The following is a 15,870-nucleotide window of genomic DNA, read 5'->3' on the forward strand; positions in this document are numbered from 1 at the left end:
ACATCCCACTCTTCTTTTCCCACCAAATGCACAATGATATATGGTCCACAATGGCTGCGGGCATTCTGCTCTGCTCTCCCTGCTCATAAATCGTGCTGGGCCTGGAACGACCAGGCTTCCCCATCACTCACAGGAACCAGCAGTGCTCAGCCAGGAGAGCACTGACTGCAGAACCCAAGGTTTTGGTAGAAACCTTTGCAGCTATTTTCGACCGACATTTTGCTTCTCGTTTTGTTTAAGAGTTAATTTCACGGGGAAAATACTAATTGGTACTTCCTCATCCTTTCCATACCGGAACACCTTGAAGTACTTCACATGCCTGAACCCATTTATGTTCTCATCGAAGTAGGTGCTTGGGCTTGCCGATTCGTTAGAGTGCAGCAAACAAAACCCAAGCGATCAGTGGCATCTAGGAAATCATGGGAAACCCTCTGGGAATCAAAGGGTGTCCAAGAGTAACAACCGCAGTGGCCCGGAATCCCACACGGTGATATGGCCCATGTGTGGCAGATGCTGAGAAAATGCTCTGTGACTAGGAGACTCCGATTCCGAGATGACACCAGGACGTGGTCACCTCTTCTGCCCCCAGGTAACCAATGCACCAGTGGCCTGAACCAGTTGAAAACTATCAATTCATCACTGCTTCTGACCAGGTACAGCGTTGTAAGCAACTGAGTTTAACCTCCACTAATTCTCTCCTGTTTGATTACAATTGTAATAAACTGGACCTATCTAGCTCTTATTATCAACAATAATATTGATTTAATCCACATTATAGGAGAATAATGTACGTGACCTCGAGAAGTGACCAGATGACCACTGACCATATCTTCTCTTACATATGGCTTCAACATTCCTGGAAACAAGTCTAATTGGAGACTAGAGAAAAATGGAAAAGGAACATGGAATTTATTCCCAGATATTAAAAATTAATGGGAAGTAACCAAGTACCTTGAAATAATGTGTCCAAAACAAATCTCTAGATTTTTGCCCCAAATCTGTTCTCTCTCCAGCAGTCCCCCCCCTTCAATATACAGTACTGGTATTCGCCCAGTTGCTCAAGCCAAAAACCACAGTGCTGTCCTTGGCTCCTGTCTTCCCTTCACTCCCAAATTTAGTCCCTCAGCAAGTTCTGTTAGCTCGACTTCCAAAAAACCCCCACATTCCTCCTCTTTCCCACTTCTTTCCCTCTCCACAGCAGTCCCCAGGGATCCAAGCCCCCTTCACCTCTCACACGAACAACACAAGGACTCCCACCCAGCCCCTCACTTTTGACCCTCACTGCCATTCATTCTCCCCCTGGCAGCCAGATTTAACACATAAATAGATCATGCATACCATGCCCCTGCCAAAAGCATCCCTTCTCACAGAACAAAAGCCAAACTCCTTTTGCCTAGAGTTTCCACATGATCTTGTCTACCTCCAGCCTTTCCTCCTAGTCTCTTCCTTGCTCTCTCCTCCAGCTCTTTTGGTCTCCACGGCCGGCCGGCCCTAGCTCCGCAGACGCCCCCCTGTGCTTGGAAGGCTATTCTCCAAGGACCGGTTCCTTGGTTTACCCTTTTATTCCATTCAAATCTCTGCCCAAAGGTTTTCTCCCCAGGGGAGAGAGGCTATCTCCCTCGGTATCTCCTCTCCTTACTCTTCCTCCTAGCTCTTATCACTACTTGAAATGATGTTATATCTTAAATATCTTAAATGCTTGTTTTCTGTCTCTGTCCCTAGAATGCGACCATCACAAGGACACACGTGGTCTTTCTTGTATCTACTGTGATCTCAGCTCCAAGAGCAGTTCCTCACATACAGCAGGCAGTCCATAAGTATTTGTTGAATGCATGCATGGCCTCATCTTAATCCTTTCTTCTCCTTTGAAAGAGACCATTTAAGGGGTAGTCAGGATACCTGGAGAATAATAAATCAGCATGCAACCTATACAATAGTAAACAAATTACATTTCTACCACCGATCACCATAGATCTATGTAAGCGCTTCATGCGAATATTTGGGCTGCAGATTTCTGTGGCTCAGTGAGATGCTAACCCAATAGATATATGCTAGGCAAGGCACACTGCAGTCATTTATGTGAGTGCCTATGGCCCTCTTCAGGTTATCTTCCTGAGGGTAGAGACAATGGCTTGCTCATCTCCTATAGTTTTTAGTTTGTTTTGTTTTAATCCTCACCCAAGGATATGCCCCCATTGATTTTATTGTTTAAGAGGGAAAAGGATTGAGAGAGAGAAACATCAATCGGTTGCCTCCCACATACCCAACAAGGGATCGAAACAAACCTTTTTGGTGCACAGGACGACAATCCAACCAACTGAACCACCCAGTCGGGGCTCATCTCCTATATTTTACTAGAGGCCTGGTGCATGAAAATCATGCACTGGGGGAGGGGGGGCGGACTCTCAGCCAGGCCTGCGCCCTCTCACAGCCCAGGAGGGGTTGACTGACAGTGAGCGGGCCTAAGCTGGCAGTCAGACATCCTTGGTGCTGCTGTAGAGGCGGGAGAGGCTCCTGCCATTGCCCCTGCACTCGCCAGCCGTGAGCCCCACTTCTGGCTGAGCGGTTCTCCCCCTGTAGGAGCACACTGACCACCAGGGGGCAGCTCCTGCATTGAGCGTCTGCCCCCTGGTGGTCAGTGTGCATCATAGCGACCCGTCATTCTGCCGTTCAGTCAATTTGCATATTAGCCTTTTATTATATACTAGAGGCCTGGTGCATGAAATTCATGCATGGGGGGGTGTCCCTCAACCCAGCCTGCACCCTCTCTAATCTGGCATCCCTCTCACAATCCAGGACTGCTGGCTCCCAACCGCTCGTCTGCCTGCCAGCCTGATCACCCCCTAACCACTCCCCTGCCTGCCTGATCAACGCCTAACTGCTCCCCTGCCAGCCCGATTGCCCCCAACTGCCCTCCCCTGCCAGCCTGGTCGTCCCCAACTGCCCTCCCCTGAGGCCTCCCCCCCCCCAACTGCCCTCCCCTGCAGGCCTGGTCACCCCCAACTGCCCACCCCTGCAGGCCTGGTCACCCGCATCTGCCCTCCCCTGCATGCCCAGTCCCTCCCAACTGCCCTCCCCTGCAAGCCTGGTCCCCCCAACTGCCCTCACCTGCAGGCCTTCTTCCTCCTAACTGCCCTCCCCTGCAGACCTGGTCCCCCCTCAACTGCCCTCCCCTGCAGGCCTGGTCCCCCCGCAACTGCCCTCCCCTGTAGGCCTGGTCTCTCCCAACTGCCCTCCCCTGCTGGCCATCTTGTGGCAGCCATCTTGTGTCCACATGGGGCAACCATCTTTGACCACATGGGGTGGCCATCTTGTGTGTTGCAGTGATAGTCAATTTGCATATAACCTCTTTATTATATAGGATGATGACAGCAACTTATCAGTAATATGTAGTATGTAAATATTTTATGAATTGAATTAAACTGGTTCTTTTCACACCTGGCATGAATTTTTAGATTCTGGTGTGTGTGTTTGTGTGTTGTGTGTGTGTGTGTGTGTGTGTGTGTGTGTGTGTGTGTGTATTCAAACCAAAATTATCTATTTTGAAGTGATCAAACTTGGGAGACATGTAAGTTTGCCCTAATTCAACATATTAGTTATCACAACCCCAATAAAAAATACCAACAAAGTTTTTTTATGCAGCCAAATAAGTTGATACTGAGCTTATATGAAAAAATAAATAGTCAAGGACAGTCAGGGGGAAAAAGTTAAAAACTTTGAGTGGGAACTAGCCTTGCCAGATATTATAATCCTATATAATAAGAGGCTAATGTGCAAATTGTCCCCTCAACTGGGAGTTTGACTGAGAGTTCAACTAGGAGGTGGGGCCAGCCTGCCAACCACCCGTGGCCCCTCCCCCCATCTGCCTGCCCCCACCGCCCCCCCCATGAGGGGTGGGGCATCCAGCCAGCCAACCGCCTGTGGCCCAGCCCAATCAGCCCTGACTGGGGCAGGCCGGCCGGACCCCACCGGTGCATGAATTCGTGCACCAGGCCTCTAGTATTCTATAAAGCTGTTGGATGGAATAACTAAACATCACAGAGATGCCAGTTGTCCTCAAGTCAATTTATTAATTATCACGATCCTAATAAAAAGAACAAGCTTTTCTGTACAGCCAGACAACTTAATTCTAAAGTTTATATGGGAAAGACATGTAACAATAGTCAGGAAAACAATTTTTAAAATTGAGAGGGGCATTAGCCCTATCAGATATTAAAACATACTGTACAGTGTGGTACAGAACCATGGCTAAACAAACAGACTAATAGAATTAAAAACCCAGAAATAGAACCAAAAACATATGGACATTGACTGGAGCCCTGAGCTGCCATGGAAGAAGGCAAACTACCCAGAGGCTGTCATCAAATAAGGACGCCTAAGCAGCCACATGAGGAAACCCCATGGGGAGAGAGAGGGACCAAGAGAAAGGGATGCCCCGCCAGCCCCAGTGGCTCTCGGCTCCGGGACATTCATTCATCTCATTGCCGGCAGGGCCCCAGGCATTCTGTCGCAGAAATGGGCTGTGCCCTGTCCAGATGTAGTAATAACAAGTTGTTGTTTGAAGCCACTAAGTTTATTGTGCACAACAGATAACTTGAACAGAATTTGGTACTTGGAAGTGGGGTGCTGTCCTAACAGACACCTAAACCGTGTGACATTGGCCATGGCTTTGGGATGGGGTGACAGGGAGAAGCAGAAGAGGCCGTGAGGAGACTGTTGGTGGGGGTATGAAGGACATGGAGAGAAATGTTACCAGAGTCTGAAAAACAGGACTCTTTTCATGCAGAGGCAGAAAGTGTGGCAACGCTGTCATCTGTAAACAACGTGGAAGATGGGAAGGCTACTCATGACTCTGGGGTTGTCTGGGGAGATGCCCAAGCATAGGAGAGGAGGTGCCAACTGGCTGGTTCCAGTTGCCAATGATAAAATATGAAACCCGAGAGGTAATCTAACAAAGAAATTGTTCAAGGTTTTAGCAGAATTGGATTTACTGGGTTCTAAAATAAAACTTGCTTGTCCAGTCTCTCCCATTAAAGGACTTCCAGACGAGAACTGGCTTCAGGGCTAAGACCAAATCCAGGATGTGGCTTGGAGAGGCTTTGTCAGAAGAATTTCAGGAAGGCCCATGAGGACTTCCAAGAACCTTGTGACTCGTGGGCCAAGGAGGCCCAGGGTCTGTAATGCACAGGTTGGGCACATTCACATCCATGTCCTGGGACTTAGGCAACTAAACAAAACAACGTCCATTCATTCTGAACACATGCTGATATCTGCTTGGTGCCAGGCACTAGACTAGTGCTTGCAAATTCCTGATGGACACTAACCTTCAGGATTCTGGAACAAAGAATTGGGATTCCTAGGGAGTCTTGGGAATTGTCGAAATCATAAGTTATTCTGGATGTTCTAGAATACCTTCTTCACATGTTTTTAAACAGTGACTGGCATAATAAACAGTGAACCATCTTCCTGTGATAGGATTATACTAAAAGTTTCTGAAATTTACTGTGAAAAAAAATAAATGCATGGTTCATTATTATTATGTACATATCTACTGATATAGGATTATATTACATTTCAATTACATGTAAAAATGATCTCTACCTGATATAGACATTTGATAATAGAAAATATTAAAAGAAGGAAGTAGTAACAAAACAAATATCAAATAAAGTGATTTAAAAAATTAAAAAATAATACATTTATATTTTGAAAGTTATAATTCTATTTTTAAAATATATTTTATTGATTTTTTACAGAGAGGAAGGGAGAGGGATAGAGAGTTAGAAACATCCATGAGAGAGAAATGATCAGCTGCCTCCCGCACACCCCCCACTGGGGATGTGCCCTTGACCAGAATCGAACCTGGGACCTTTAAATCCGCAGGCTGACGCTCTATCCACTGAGCCAAGCCGGTTTCGGCCAGTTATAATTCTTAAAATGAAATTTAAAAACACATCAAACATGGATTGACTTATCTGATTGTCATGATCTCTGTTTTATGATAAATACTAGCAGCCCCTTTGCACAAAGATTCGTGCAATAGACCTTCATTCACATGGCTGCCTGCACCAGTTTTCTGCCGGCACCAGGGACCCCGGCCTTGGGCTCCGCCACACCCAGCGTCCCTGCTAAGGATCGTAGGAGCCGACCCCCGTGGTTGCCTGCAATCCATGCAGGCTCCCCGCTGGTGCCCAAGGCCGGGAAAGCCTCCGCCCCAGGCTTTCCCGGCCTTGTGCTCCGCCACACCCCAACGTCCCTGCAACGGTTTCCTGGTGGGCGTGGTTGGTGGGCGTGGCTTGTGGGTGTAGCGAAAGTATGGTCAATTTGCATATTACTCTATTATTAGGTAGGATTCCAGATACTGAGTGTTCTTTCATCTTGTGTCGACAGTAGTTGAATTGTTGAGAGTGTGTCTAGAAGTATGGATGAAAAAGGGGCTCTATAATAAATCTGAGAAGTCCAGTGACCAAATTCCTACTGGGCACGCCCTGTGGGTAGCCCCAGGCACATTACTTCTTTAGTAAAAGGTTATCTTTACTGTAAGCAAGCCCTGCCTATTCCTTTTGTGCCTCTAGGTCAGCGGTGGGGAACATCCACGGTGGGCCATATCTTTTGGTCGGGCCCTGGCCAAGGCAACCACAGGCAGGACTGGAACTTTGATAAATCTAGGAGCTGTTTTTCATAGCAACATAATTTCTACGTTGATAATTTTGTACGATCCGCGCGTGATGTTATAAATAGCCAAATGGCCCTTGGCAGGAAAAGGTTCCCCACCCCTGATGTAGGTTAACACACCTTTGAGATAATGTCCTCAAGAGAGCACATTATCTTGTTCACTGTCCTGTAATCCAGTCCCCACTTCAGTTTGGTTCAAAACACTCAAAAGTTCTCCACAGGTTTGGGCATTTCTTACCTTGACAGAAGTATCTTCAGGTTGGTCATTAGGTGCATGTTGCTTCTTATAAACTCTTTACCTCTTTTTAAGGATTAAAATACTGTCTTTCTCTGATTTTGATTTTGCCCGTGAAGTCCACATTATTTTTGCTAATTCAGATTTTAGAAAAGTTTTGGGCTTTACAAAGAATAGCCCTCTGGTGTTTCTTCTGATAAAGCATGTTTCTCTTCACAAAAGTCTTTCCAGGCTGGGGGAGCGGAGGGGGGTGGGGTGGGGTGTAGGGGGGGGGGAGGAGACATATGTAAAACTTTAGATAATAAAAAAAAAGTCTTTCCATTAATGATGTTGCAAATTCAGCTATTTCACTCTTGTTTGCCAAAGCAAAAAAACTGTCCACTTCATATAAACTACTGATGTTGCCTAAATATTTAATGAAGGATATTAGATCTTTTCCCTGCAAAAGCCATTTGACTCTAATTCTTTTAAAAGCATCCCACTTGAAGCAGAATTCTGTTTTTGCTTAGAAGATCTGCATCATGGTTGCTTAATGCTGATCACCAGTTTTAAGCAATGTGATTTCTCTCACACAATTTCATAATATTCCTCTTTCCATCGTGTGCTAGCTTCAGTGGGCACAAAATCATTTTTATCAGACTTAGGAGCTTTAAGAATCTTCCAACCATTTTTTCTGGTGTGTTTCAAAGTGTTTTGCAGTCCAACGTGACCTCTGAGGTCCCCTCCCCGCCAATTTTTCAAAAAATATATTTTTATTGATTTCAGAGACGAAGGGAGAGGGAGAGAGAGAAACATCAGTGATGAGAGAGAATCACTGCCTCCTGCACACCCCCCACTGGGAATCAAGCCTGCAACCCGGGCATGTGCCCTGACTGGTAATGGAATCCTGACCTCCTGGTTCATAGGTTGACACTCAACCATGGAGCCACACTGACCAGGCTGAAATGTCTTGGTTTTAATCCTGATTTCCACCGTGATCATTTCATAGGATGTGACAAATTATTGATTCTCCCGCCTTTTGTCTGCAAGCAACATGTAAAATTATAATTGCTCATTAGCTGGCTCCGTGAGAAACAGATACTATTATGTGGCGGATCCACAGTGAATACTTTCTGTAGGGGGTGATGGGTGCAGCAGATATGAGAGACTTGGGCATGGGGGGGGGGGCATTAATAAATCATAAATAGTAATAGCTTATCTGTAACTTGTGATCAGCCCTTTCAGGATGTGTAAAAGCCAAGAAAGATTGTTTCAAACATTCCTTTTCAACTTTTTATCTTTTTTCTTTTTAAGGTCATTAGGTATTTGGTAGGAATCTGCATTATACTATTGAGAAAGACTATAAAGCAACATTTACATGTAACTTTACACTTGACTTTCAGTTTTTCCTGGGTATTTTGTGCTCCTCTAACACTGTCAACCAGAGTTCAACTAAGCAAAAGCTGCGGGAACTTGCAGCCTTAGTTTCTTGACCGGTTTTGGACTTGCCACAAACGCCTGTCTGTGGTCGCCCTCTAGTGGATTAGTTAAGTATAACATGTAAACGCCACCAGACAACCATTCTTTTCTAATATTCTCATCTGCCAACAGGTACTCACCCTTCAGGTGTGAGAGAGGCCTTTCCGGGGAATTCCTCTGCCTCCTCACCATCTCATATATTGATTTGGGTGATTGTTTGATTGACATCCATTTCCAACTCCTCTAACTTGATTGTATTCTGACATCATTTTTCAATAAACGTGTTAAATAAATGAATAACTGAGCAATGAAGGCCTTGGATGTCAACTGTTCATACCTCTTTACTCCAGCTGACTGCAGCAAGTAGGAGAAAATATAAGGTCAAGGCAACTGCACTCAACATTTTCTTAAAGTAACTGATGCTACTTACATTGTTTAAATTAAAGTATTACATTACAGGAAAATGTACACATTGTGAGGGTACAATGACATGATTTTTCACAAACAATCATACCACATAACCTGTTCCAAGATCAAGTAATAGTGCGTTACCAGAACCCACCTTTTCCCTACCCCGCCCCAAGGGTAACACTACCCTGACTTTTAACAGCATAGATTCACTTGGCCTGTTTTTATATTTTATAAAAATGGAATCATATAGCATGCACTCTTCTTTTATCCTCACTCAAAGATAGTTTTAAAATTTTATTTTAGAGAGAGAGGAAGGGAGAGAGAGAAGCATCGATGTAAGAGAGAAACATCAACCAGTTGCCTTCTATAGGCACCCTGACCGGGAATTGAACCTGCAACCTTTTGGTGTATGCGGCGATGCTTCAGCCAACTGAGTAACCCAGCCGGGGCCAGCGTGTACTCTTTTACATCTGGCTTCTTCTGCAAATAGCACATTTATGAGTTTCGTTCATGTTGTTGTATACATTACTTTTTGAAAAATGAATGCAAAGGCCAAAATCTACATTTACTTAAAACCATAAGAGGCTGCTTAAGTTATCTAAAGTAGCAACACAGCAGTGTCTCCTACACTGAGCACAATCTTCCATATCCGTGGGCGGCTAAAGAAACAAGCTGTTAAAGAGGAGCTCTAGGCTTCTTAGGCGAGGACTCACAACCCCTTCTCCTCCCCTCAATTCATTTTATTCCACACGGTTTGGCAATGTCTCTCCTTGTCCAAATGCTTGAAATTCTACCCAACTGTCCACACCCTTCTCTGGGTCCCCTAAATTTTGCCTTTTTCCTAATTTTCTTTCTGTCTTTTGACCGTGTGTTTCTTCTGTGTGTGTGTGTGCGTGTGTGTGTGTGTGTGTGTGTGTGTGTGTGTGTGCCACGTGTCATTTCCTGCCTGAAGGGGTGGGGGATTGAGGTGGGGAGTGTGAAGTTGAGCGTGTCGGGTATGAGGGGAAAAAATGGAAAGGGATCCAAGATAGGAAAATGTCAGCCAGAAATAACATACAGATGAAAAAATATATATATTGTCTCCAGAAACACTTCCATACTCTAAAGGTAAAAAAATAGATTAATTACAAAGAAAGAAATGAAAATACACTAATTCATGTGTAACTTGTTAAAGGAGAAAATATGGTTTTGTTTCCCTAAAAGGAAGGCAAGCAAGCTAAGCTTTAAATGGATGTCTCGCCACATTTACTAAAATATTCGAATATGAACAGCTGCCCACTTGGGAGAGTCGAGGAATGTGTTGGAAGTCGAGAGGCTCTCTAACAGCAGCTTTACGATAGAATAACCCCACGTGTCCACCCTATAATTAAGTAGAACGTGTTCTAGTTTAAATACTGGCTTCCTGAACATTATCAGATTTGCTTCTCATAAAAGGCCAGTGAGGTCGACAGGGCAGGAGTTCCTGTTGGAGTCTGATGGAAAAGGAACCTGAGGCTCAGAGAGTTGCGACAAGGAGCACATTTTATGGGGATGTCATGCACACCTGGTGCCTGTCGTTAACAATACTGGCGGGTATATTGGAAAGTTGCTAAGAGTAGATCTTAAAAGTTGTCATCACAAAAAATAAAATTGTAACTCTGTGTGGGGGTGGATGTTAACTATACATATCGAGGTGGTCATTTTCCGATATATGCAAATATCGAATCATTGTGTTGTACACCTGGAACTAACATCGTGTTATATGTCAATTGTATCTCTGTCAAAGAAAAAGCACAAATTAGACATAAAAGAGAAGCACAGTGGAGACTTGAATTCAAAGCCGGTGACCCCAAAATCAAAACCTCTTCTTGATGCACAATCCTGCCGTAAGATGTTATAAGTGAGGGCTTTACAAAGCCCTGGTTTCAGAAATTGTCAGAAGTTCAAGGTCTGGTTTTCCACATGAGATAATAGATTAAAGGACCACACTAGTTAGAGAGTTGTGGGGAGACTTGGCCATACAAAGAGCTGGGATCATTTTGTAGGTCACCCCCAGACTTGCCTTGAAGAGATCAGCAAGTTCCTTGGACCCGTGTTGCAGACCGTTCATGGCAGAACAATCCTACAACTTAGCGCAGTAATTCCATCCCAGGGTCTACTCACTGTTCCTGAAGTCCTGACCAAACCCTAAATCCTTCCAGTAACATGGTTTTTTAAAAAGCATTCTAACTCCAAGGAAGAAGAAACCACATTCTGCTTTGAAGTTGACAGGGTGCTGACCTGAGAAATCAAAGGTGCTACCAATAGGCCGCACTCTCGGCTTCTGAGTCCCCGGTAGTGATGGAGCCGGTAGCGCCTGCTGAATGGCAGCGGTGCTTGCTACATGCAGTGCACATGGGGGCATCACCTGGGTGCAGGCAGCTGGGAATTTTTTCCGGCTTGGAATCTATTCCGTGTTCTTAAACCCCCTTCTCCCTCAAGTAAACACCTCTTCCTCATTCTCGTTCCACGCGGCTTAGGTCTCATGACTCTGTGCTGCAATTCCAGCGTTTAGGCCAAACTTCCATCTCAGCCATTTGTTAGTATTCGATTCTACTGGTCGCAGTGACTGGCTCCGGAAAAGGGAAATTCACTCCAACGAGGCCAATGAGACTCACTGCCAAGACTTTATTAGAGCTCTCCGTGGGGATTCTAGAATGCTGAGAGCCTGGAGCTGTTGAGGTCCACCACGTGGGAAGAGCCTGTGGAGAGGAAAGCCAACACGGGCGAGCAGAGCTGAGGAGGACGGAGGGTCCAGAGAGGGACTGCTTGAACCCCTGCCTCCAGGCATGCCTGAAGCCCTTCGATTACCTGGGCCAATAAATTCTCTTTTTGTTTAACCTCGTGTGAGTTAGTTTTCAGTCACTTGCTATTGGAAGAGTCCTGCCCAGTATGACAGTGGTCTCAGTTCAGGGTTATGTACATTCTGACCCCATGATCTTACCTTTCCTATTGTGCTAGAAGGCAGAAATGAACCCAGTATAGCTCAAACCTAATAGCTACTGCTAATCTACCGAATGCCCTCTGAGCCAAGTTGGACCCAAAATCTTTGCGGGATTAGTATAAAGCAGGGGTGGGGAACATCCGGCCCCCTGGCCATGTAAGTCCCACAAAAGCATTTGGTCTGGCCCTGCCAAGGCATTAGGGGTGAGTTAATTAAATGTTTGACCAAATAGAGCAGGCTGATTTTTAAGTTGATAATTTCGTATGGCCCGAGAATGATATTATAACTACCCACATGGCCCTTGGCAGAAAAAAGGCTCCCCACCCCCGGTGGAAAGCATTGAACACCTAGCTCTTGCCCATGGGAGAGTTGTTCCCTCAGGGTCCTTTAAGCGGTCAGCTTTGCCTTTAATTTTAAATTTAGGTTAGGGTATTTAAAATGTCTACCAAACTCCATTATTGTTGAGAAAGCAAGCTGGAAAATTTCTTCTGAGTTAAAAACTTATTTGCAAGACTTCGAAAAAAGTGAGAGAAAAAGGAGGCTCATTAAACAATGTAATTAGCACATACTCTTGAGAGAAAGATTTGATGATTTCAGGTTTATGTTTTCTGGAAGATAAATAACGCCAGCTACCTTACTTTCTTACTTTTTTTTACTACTACTTTTTTTTTTCTTTTTTTGGTACTCTATAGGTACCAAAACTAGGGAAAGATGAGGTGGGGTTTTTTTTTAAAGGTTGTAGTGGTTATTTGTGGTGCTTTAAATCTTATAAAAAACAACCTTAACTCTAACTTATGAAAAGGAGAATAATGCATTGACTACCCGGTAAGACAATACACAATGCGCAGTAATAATAATGCAATAGCTATATCAACAACAGAAGCTTACACAGATTAAAACCTGATTATATGCCAGGTCCTGTGCTAAATGCTTAACATGCACTACTTACCCCTCACAACAACCCTGCCAATCACCTTGCTTAATGAGGCTCAGAGAAGCTACAGACCTTACCCGGGGCCTCCTGATGGCTTAGTTGGAAAAACCAGAATTCAAACACAGGTCTGTCTAATTTCAGGGCTTAATTACCAAATGATACTCTCTGGAGTTTCCATCCTTCCTTTGTTCCTAATTGTACAGAAATTTGACTGAGGATGTTTTGCTTGCCCTATGTGATGATTTTTTTTAATAAATATATATATATTTTTTAAAATAGATTTTTATTGATTTCAGAGAGGAAAGGAGAGGGAGAGAGAGAGAAACATCAATGATGAGAAGAGTATCATTGATCAGCTGCCTCCTGCATGCCCCCTACTGGGGATCGAGCCTGCAACCCCCGCACATGCCCTTGACTGGGAATCAAACCGTGACCTCCTGGTTCATAGGTCAACGCTCAACCATTGAACCACGCTGGCGGGGCAGATTTTTAAAACTTTAAGCCATTATTAAAAATGAGGGTGGTGGGGGGATAGTTAACGTCAGAAGGTACAATTCTAGATTTTCATGAAAAGTTGGAAGATCCTGACACCCTGGGCCCTCCTTTCCCCCAGGAGGCGGGGGGGGGGGGGGGGGGGGTGGTGGTGTACGGCCAGCTGCCCCGGATGGGGCAGGGCCACCTGTAGTTAGTTGGCCCAGTTCCCTGCAGATGCTCTTGGGGTTCTCTGGGTTCCCTGCATGCGTCCCTCCGCCCACTTGTCTGTCCTTTGTCTTTAAGGAAACAGGTCCAATGGCACCAGCCTGCTGAATGCCTTCCCTGGTCCCCTGGGACCTGCAAGTCCCCCTGCCCTGCTCCACCCACCTTCCCAGTGTCTTCTCTGGCTCTGCGCCTCCCCCACTCCTGATCCCCGCTCCTCCAGCCGTGCTGGCTCCCTCTCTGCCCGCCCAGGCACCAGGCCCGGCCATACCTCCGCGTTCACCCTGCCGCAGGCTGTTCTGGTGCTATCAGCGTCCTTCCGCTTTCTCAATCGTTAAGTTCTCACTCATAATTTAAAATCCTTCTCCAAGGTCAGTGCCCCGGGGAAAGAGAAACCCCCGCTCTGGGGTTCTCCTTACTTACCCAGGAAGAGTTCGCGTGTTTCTTCTGCGCCTCAAAGCCCTTGACGGCTCCAGCGCCTCCCAGTTAAGCGCATTTTACCTCCAGTGAATTGTGGGTCTGGCCCTCCGGCTGGACTCAGCTCCTAAAGGCGAAAGGCCCTGTTCCTCCGAGCATTCCCAGAACCTGCTATGGTGACTGGCAGGTAAGGGCTCCATCAACGTCAGCTCCTTCCCCATCGCTTCAATGGCAGTACTATCTCCCCGTCTCTGGAATTCCTCTGCTTAACTCAGCAGCACTGGGACCTGGGATATAGTAGGTGCTCCACGAACCCGTGCTGAACTACTGCTTGAGTGAATGGGTGGCTGGCAGAGCCGGCCTTCACCTGTGACTGGGCCCAGTCCCGACTTGCTCAGGTGTCCCAGCTGCCAGTTGTACCCATTGCCTGCAGGCTCTGCTCTTCTAATTATCAAGCCAAGGAGAAAGTGGGCTCGCCAAGATACTGAAAAGGTTGGTCACTTAGGAACCAGCATAGGGTACCGCCAGCGATCCCAGAAGCAATGGAGGCGAGCTCTGACCACTGTGGCTCGGTGGTTGGAGCATTAGCCCGCACACTGAAGGGTCTCGGGTTTGATTCCCAGTGAAGGTTTGACCCCCAGCCCCAGTCGGGGGCATGTGCAGGAGGCAATCAATCAATGTTTCTCTCTCGCATCGGCGTTTCTCTCTCCCCCCTCCCTCCCACCCTCTCTAAAAATCAGTGAGCCCTAGCCAGGTTGGCGCAGTTAAAAGAGCATCGGCCTGTGGGCTGAAGGGGCCCAGGTTCAATTCCAGTCAAGGGCTTGTACCTCGGTTGCAGAGTGATCAGGGCATATGTGAAGGCAACCCATTGATGTGTCTCTTTCACATCAATGTGTCTCTCTCTGTCTCTCTCCCTTCTACTCCCTCTAAAAATCAATGGAAAAATATACTCGGTGAGGATTGACAACAATAAAAAGAAGCCACGGAGGTGAACAAAATCCCACATCTTCACCGGACACCAAGCTCTCGGCCCACAGGCCTCCTCTCCCTCTAGCAGGGGTGACATTTGACTGGCGTCCCCTTCTCGCCTGAGTTCCCTGCGGGGCCGGCAGCCCGGACTGGAGCAGCAGCCTAGCGGGCGTGCTCCTGGCACCTGGCCTGGTTCTCCGTGCCCCTCGTTCCCCAGCTCCTGTTATCCCTTTGACTGACGCAGCACGAGGTGCTGCTGGGAAGTTGTGCTGCCACGTCCTGTCTGGTCTTGAACACTGTGAGGCTCAGACCCACTAGCCGGTGTGCTTCTCCCTGGACCTCGGCGGTTCACACAGTCAGTGCTCGTCGGAGGAGGAGCTCTTCTCTGCTCCGGTCCCAGGTACCGACGGCCAGCTCCACGCCGCCCCTTCCGCCAGGAACCCCGCGCCTCCCAGGCTGTGCTCACGTTTTCCTGACTCTTCTCAGCTTCTGCTTCCAGCTGAAGTTTTCTCTTTGTTTTGTCTTCTAAGATCTCAGGCCTCCCAGTCCTGCAAGGAATGAAACTTGCCCTTTTACAAAAAAAAAAAAAAAAAAAAACACAAACAAAAAGTCCATAACATTTTCAACTGAAGATAATTAACAGTAATCATATGATACCCACATGGGTTTCTCATTCTTGGCTGACACAATATTTTTTTTCTTTTTTAAAAAATTTAACAGAGATACAGAGAACGGATTGATGGTTGCCAGAGGGGAGGGAGGTTGGGAAACTGGTGAAAAGGTAAAGGGATTGAGAGTTACAAAATAGTCACAAGAATGTACAGTACTGCATAGGGAATATAGTCAATGATATTGTAGCCCTCGCCAGTTTGGCTCAGTGGATAGAGCATCGGCCTGCAGATGGAAGGGTCCCGGGTTCGATTCCGGTCAAGGGTACATACCTCAGTTGCAGGCTCTTCCCTGGCCGGGGCCTGGTCGGGGCACATGCAGGAGGCAACCAATCAATGAGTTTCTCTCACATCAATATTTCTCTTTGTCTTTCCCTCTCTCTAAAAATCAATGGAAAAATATTCTCAGATGAGGATTAAATAAAAATATATATTGTCATAACTA

Source organism: Cnephaeus nilssonii, assembly GCF_951640355.1.
Source record: "Cnephaeus nilssonii genome assembly, chromosome: 10".
Taxonomy (NCBI): Eukaryota; Metazoa; Chordata; class Mammalia; order Chiroptera; family Vespertilionidae; genus Cnephaeus; species Cnephaeus nilssonii.